This window comes from Hippopotamus amphibius, chromosome 5 (genome assembly GCF_030028045.1).
Source record: "Hippopotamus amphibius kiboko isolate mHipAmp2 chromosome 5, mHipAmp2.hap2, whole genome shotgun sequence".
In the NCBI taxonomy this organism is placed as follows: Eukaryota; Metazoa; Chordata; class Mammalia; order Artiodactyla; family Hippopotamidae; genus Hippopotamus; species Hippopotamus amphibius.
The window spans coordinates 77,520,765-77,528,018 of record NC_080190.1 but is presented as its reverse complement, the minus strand read 5'-3'; the positions used below and the strand labels follow the sequence as shown (position 1 = coordinate 77,528,018).

At 35.5% G+C, this 7,254-nt stretch overlaps 1 pseudogene; it reads left to right on the top strand.

Annotated features, from left to right (window-relative positions):
- The first annotated feature begins 1,584 nt into the window (after positions 1-1,584).
- LOC130853945 (40S ribosomal protein S15a-like) lies at positions 1,585-1,972 on the top strand (annotated as a pseudogene).
- Positions 1,973-7,254: the final 5,282 nt, after the last annotated feature.

Here is a 7,254-nt window from a genome sequence, read left to right as displayed (position 1 = left end):
AGCACAAAACTTCACAAACCACTTTGACACATTTGATCAGTCACAGCACCTTCTCCATATACTGCACAAATCTTTTATTGTGTTTTGGCTGTGTTTTTACCTTTCTTGAAATAATAGAGCATAATAGGCAGAAAATGTTGCTTTTTTTCTTCCATCTTCAATATTAAAATGGCTACACAAAAATTCACCAATTTTGATGTCTTTTTTTAAATGCATGCTGATATGACGGCTGTCACATACAATCTAACTGTTTCTAATGAAGTTAAAGACAACTAAGTGCTACTAGAGCCAAAAACCAAACAAACCTTTTGGCCAACCCAACAGTATATGATTTTAAGTAAACATAAGCCACTACCCCTTCCCCCCTGTTTGCTAGGCCCCCAGCACTCATGGAGCATCACTAGTACTGCCAAATCAATGAGAGAATTTTAAAAATACCCTCACACCCCCAATCCACAAGATTTTGGGGCCTCAGGGGTCTTAGAAACTCAGAGACTCCTCAAGCTTGAGGACACTCTACGCCTCAGGGCCCATACAAGTTTTCCCCCTTAAAGCAAATGTAGTAGAAGCAGTAGGGCCAAGGTGGTGCGATTCTTGATCCACATGCATATATTTACAAATACTCTCAACAACAGTGTTTTTAGTTATGTCTTGGCTCATGTTGAATACAGCTGTGATGGTCACACAATGTTATGAGCCTCTCTCTTAGGAGAGCAGATTACTATGGCCCTAAGCGTTCATCCTGGAGGTCACCAAATTGACTTGAGCACAAGACAGCAACCTGGGTTTCAAGAACAACCCAGGACATTATCCCTTCTAAAAAATTCCAAAATATATAAATAGAAAGTTATTCCATAACAATCCGTCCACACAGAAGAAATGATCATAAATCTTGGGGTAACTAAATTATAGTTCTAGTTGAAGAAAGGAAGCAGAGAATCAGCCTAATTTATCCAGATCTCTTGGGCTGCATCATGAGACTTGTTTATTTGGGCATGGGATAATGGAAAAGATATATTGTCTTCTGCCCTGAGTTCCTGGCAGAGGGTTCCTAGAACACTTGAAAATTCCTAAGAGATTAGAACACTGGAAGCATTTCTCTTCTAATATTTGGTCTTTGACCCTCATTCTTGACACAGTGCTTCTGAAACCCTGGGAATTTCTTAGTTGATATTTCCTTTTGTTCTCATGAGGCAGCTCTGGGTTGGCTCCTCGATGGGTCTAAAATCAGTAACCCAACCTTCCAAATTAAGACATTTAAAAGACAAGAGCAAAATAAACTTGAAGCAAGCAGAAATAATTGATAATAAAAGATTAGAGCACAAATTAATAAAACAGAATGGAAAAATAATAGAACAAATCAGTGAAACAAAAAGCCAGTTCTTTGAAAAGATCAACAAAACTGACAAACCTTTAGCTAGATAAATGGGGGATGGGGGAGGAGGGAGGGAAGGAGAGAGGGGAGACTCAAATTACTAGAATGAGAAATAAAAAAGAGGAATTTACTATCTACCTTACAGAAACAAATAAAAAAAGATTTTAAGAAATACTATGAACCTCTTTCTGCCATCTTTCCATGCTGCCATAATGGTGCACATGAATGTCCTGGCTGATGCTCTCAAGAGTATCAACAAGGCCAAAAAGAGAGGCAAATGCCAGGTTCTTATTAGGCCATGCTCCAAGTCGTCATCAGGTTTCTAACTATGATGATGAAGCATGGTTACATTGGCTAATTTGAAATCATTAATGATCACAGGGCTGGGAAAATTGTTGTGAACCTCACAGACAGGCTAAATAAGTGTGGAGTGATCAGCCCCAGGTTTGAGGTGCAACTCAAAGATCTAGAAAAATGGCAGAATAAGCTACTCCCGTCCCATCAGTTTGGTTTCATTGTACTGACAACCTCAGCTGGCATCATGGACCATGAAGAAGCAAAACAAAAGGAGGGGAAATCCTTGGATTCTTTTTCTAGAGATGAATACATACATGCAAATAAAATGTCTCGGAGGGGAAAAAGAAAGAAATACTATGAACAGTTGTATGCCAATAAATTAGATATATTAGTGTAAATAGAAAAATTCCTAGAAAAACACAAAGGATCCAAACTGACTGAAGAATAAGTGGATAACCTGAATAGACCTAGGACATGTAAAGAGATCAAGTCACTAATCAATAATTACCAGGAAGAAAAGCCCAGGTCCAGGTGGTTTCACTAGGAATTAATTCTATCAAACATTTATAGAAGAATCAATAACAATTCTTAACACACACTTCCAAAAAAAAAAAAATAGAAGATGCTACATTTCCCAACTTATTCTGTGAGGTCAGTATTATGCTGACAACAAAACCAAAGGCATGACAAAAAAATAAAAATAAAAACAAGAGACAAGTATCTTTTACAAATATAGGCACAATAATACCCAACAAAAGAATAGCAAACTAAATCTTACATAACATACAAAAAATTATACATCATGATGAAATTTTCTCCAGAAATGCAAGGTTGGTTTAACATTTAATAATCTATGTCATATATCATATCAATAATATAAAAACAAAAACCACATGATCATCTTAGCAGACACAGAAAAAGCACTTGACAAAATTCAACACTCTTTTATAATAAAAGCTCTCAACAAGCTAGGAATAAAAGGAAACTTCCTCAACCTGGTAAAGAGCATCTATGTAAATCTACACAGGTAATACCATACTTAATGATGATACACTGGATGCTTTCCCCCAAGGATCAATTATAATTTAAGGATGCCAATTATTTCCACTTTTATTCAACTATGTACTAGAGGTTCTAGTCACAGCAATTAGGCAAGAAAAATAAATAAAAAGCATACAGATTAGAAAGGAAGAAGTAGGAATTCCCTGGCAGTCCAGTGGTTCAGACTCAGTTCTCTCACTGCCAGGGCCCTGGGTTTGCCAAAAAAAAAAAAAACAAAAAGTAAATCTCTATTTGCAGATGACATTATCTTGTATATATAAAATCCTAAAGAATCCTTGAGTTCAACAAGGTGCCAGGATACTAGATCAATGTAAAAAAATCAATTGTATTTCCATACACTTATAACGAACAATCTAAAAACAAAATTAAAGAAACAATACTACTTACAATAGTACCAAAAGAACAGAACACTTAGGAGTAATTTTAACAAAAGAACTACAAGACTTGCAGCTAAAAACTACAAGACACTGATTAAAGAAAATAAAAATCTAATTAAATGAAAAAAACTATTCTATTTGATCTATTTTGTTTTATTATTTTATTTTATTTTATTTTATTTTATTTTATTTTATTTTATTTTATTTTATTTTATTTTTTGGCCACGCAGCATGCAGGATCTTAGTTTCCCTACCAGGGATCGAACCCATGCCCCCTGAAGTGGAAGCGGGGAGTCTTAACCACTGGATTGCCAAGGAAGTCCCTGCCAAACCCATAGTTTTAGATCACAGATCTTAGTAGTAAGATGGCAATACTCCCCAAATTAATCTACAGATTTGATGCAATTCCTATCATAATCCCAGCTGGCTTCTTCATAGAAATTCACAATTGATTCTAAAATTTATATAATTAACAAGGGACATAGAACAGCCAAAAAAATCTTGAAGAAGAAAACAAGCGGGAAGACTCACACGAATTTTAAAACACTGTAGAGAAACAGCATCAAGACAGGGAAGTATGTACATAAATATAGAAATACAGATCAACAGAGTAGAATTAAGAGTCCAGAAATAAATCCATACATTTATGGTCAACTGATTTTTGGCAAGTGTGTCAAGAATATTCAATAAGGAAAGAATGTTTTAAAAACTGGTGCTGGTACAACCAGATAGCCACTTACAAATGAATAAAGTTAAACCCTTATTTCATACTACAGGGAAAGATTAACTCAAAACAGATCAAAGACCTACATGTAAGAGCTAAAAGTATAAAATTCTTAGAAGAAAACACAGGGATGTATCTGCATGACCTCGGATTTGGCAATAAATTCTTAGATATGACACCAAAAGTACAAGCAACAAAGCAAACTATAAAGTGTACTTCGTTGAAATGCAAAACTTTTGTGCTTGAAAGGACAGTATCAAGAGAGTGAAAAGAACCCACAGAATTGGATTACATATTTGTAAATCATATATCTGATAAGAGACCTGCATCTAGACTACACAAAAAACTTTCACATATCAATACTAAAAGGAAAATAAAATAACCCAGTGTAAAAATGGGCAACTGATCTGAACAGAAATTTCTCCCAAGAAGATATATAAATGGCCTATAAACTTATGAAAAGATGTTTATCCTCATTATTCATCATGGAAATGCAAATCAAGACTACTGTGCAGTTGTAGTTCATACCTACTAGGATGACTAGAATAAAAAATCAGATAAAAGCAAGTCTGTATGGGAGTTTCCAGGTGGTCTAGTGGTTAGGATTTGGTGCTTTCACTGCCATGGCCTGGGTTCAATCCCTGGTGGGGGAACTGAGATCCCACAAGCCATGTGGCTCAGCCAAAAAAAAAAGTGTGTAAGGATGTGTAAAAATAGGAACCATCATAAACTTCTGGTGAGAATCAAAAATGGCCACAGTGGAAAAAAGCCTGGCAATTCCTCAAAATATTAAACATAGTTACTATGTGAATCAGCAATTTAATTTCTAGGTAAATACCCAAGAGTAACAAAAACATGTCCAAACAACTTATACATGAATGTTTAAAGCAAGGTTATTCACAACAGCTAAATGGTGGAAACAACTCAAATGTTTCTTTATCCCTGATGAAAGGATAAAGAAAATGTGGTACAAAACAAAAATATTCCATACAATGGAATAGTATTCAGTCATAAAAAAGAACCAAGTATTAATACATGCTAAAACACCGATGAACTTGGAAAAACATTATGCAAAGAGAAAGAAATCAGTCACAAGAGATTACAAATTGTTTGATTCCATTTATACAGAGACAACAATAGATTAGTAGTTGCATGGGATTGGGCGGATGAAGGTATAGGGGAATGATAGCTAAAGCGTATGGGGTTTCTTTTGAGTTGATGAAAGTGTTCTAAAATTGACTGGTGATGATCACTCTTATCTGTGAATACACTAAAAATGACTGAATTGTACGCTTTAAATGAGTAAGTTGTATGTTATGTGAATTATATCTCAACAAAACCGTTATTTAAAAAAAATAAGAATACATTAAGAGGATCCAAAGGCTAACCTATGATAGCTCTCAGTGCCCAAACATGGAACAATTTGAGCAACATAATAACATAATAGTATTGGATTAAATGAAAAGAGTAAGGGAAAAGGAGCTGACCTAAAAAAAGGGAGCAAAAACATGAATGAATCTGAAATGAATTTTGCTAAGCCAGACCCAGAAGATACATACAATTGATATTCTGAAAAGGGTAAAATTATAGAACAGAGAATAAATCAGAGGATGCCAACAGTTGGGTGTGAAAGGTGAGTTGAGTACCATGATTGGGAATAAAATAAATATTCATACTGATATAAATGATGTCATAAATAAATGCAGGAAATGAAAATTTTCCCTTACAGAAGATTCCCAACTAATGAATACAGAAGAAAGAGGTGAAACATAAAACTACCAATTGGAACACCACAGTAATAACTGTTGCAGTCAAGATGCACCAATGAAAGCTAAAATTAGTGGCCAAAACTCCAAGTAGGAACAGTATATTTGCATAGCCTCAAAGATTCTCGCCCCAAATTTACTACTAAATGTGGTGATTTTAAAATATGACCCTAAATTCGAGATGGAGCTTATTTCTGTTCCCGCTGAGTGCACTGGATTTAGTAATCAACCTCTAAGCGTAGACTGGAAAGGGAAACATCCTAAAGATATAGTGGAGAAACCTGTCAGACACCACCTTAACCAAGTAACCAAGGATAATGTAAGTTGTGTTGATATGTGTCCCTTCATATATAGGTAGGACACATCCTCTCTGTGGTATTCTCTCTAAAATTTATGACCTCAGTCCAATCAGGAGAAAACATCAGAGAAACTCAAATTCAGGGACATTCTTCAAAATATCTGACCACTACTCATCAAACATCTGAAGGTAATGAAAGACAAAAAAAGACCAAAAAACTATTACAGATTGGACGAGACTAAACAGACATGATGACTAAACGTCCTGTGGTATCCTGGATTAAATCCCAGATCAGTAAAAGGGCATTGATGGAAAAACTGATGAACTCTGAAAAAACTCCGCAGTTTCGTTGATAAAACTGTACCCGTGTCACTTTCTTAGTTTTGGTAAATGTATCACGGTTATGTAAAATGTTAAGAATTAGGGGAAGTTACTGTACCTCAATAAAAGCTCTTAAAAAAAAAAGAATTAGGGGAAGCTGAGTGAAGAGTATATGGGAACCATCTTTGCAACTCTTCTGTAAATCTGAAGTTATTAAAAAAAATTATACTTTTTTTTTTTTTTTTTTTTTGCTGCACTACGCGGCTGGCAGCTCGCAGGATCTTAGTTCCGCTACCAGGGATGGAACCACCGCCCACTGCAATGGAAGCGCGGAGTTCTAACCACTGGACCGCCAGTTCCGGAGAACTTTAAAAAAATTTTAAATGACATCAACCGAAAAAGAGTTAACTACTTATACTTTTATGAAAAGTTCATCATAAAATAATACGCCCATGTGACTATTGTGTGCTAAAAACGTCGTGAGGATTTCCACATAAGAATGTGTATGTGGTTCCAGGTAAAGCATGGTTCGTTCTGAAAGATGAGAAGGTGCTTTCTTCTTTAATTTCAGTGTCTGAACAGTTTCTTACATACGTACAATATTTATTGTTAATACTGAATGGCTAGGTTGCTTTTTTCCTACTTCCAGAGAATAAGTATGCTGCTTACATATTATTTTAGTTTACATAAATTTACTGTCTAAACTGCTAGAAGATAAATTTGTCGAAGCTAATATAATATCTGTCCAAGTTCATAAATGAACTTCATGTACCACTTTACTTCTCTTGGTTTGTGTCTAGTTGAAAACGCACACTGCTCTGACGTACATCTCTGGGACTTGGACAGAATCCAGGGTCCAGGTAGCAGGAGTGGGTTTATCAGATAATAATCTCTCAATTCAGTCAACGAGGCAGAAACTCTCCACCTGATTTCTTAAGTAGAGGGTGGGCACGCCGTACACTGGGAAAGGTAATCTTAGGAAACATACTGAACAATTTATGCGCCAGACGCCATCCTAAGTGCTTTTACAGCGT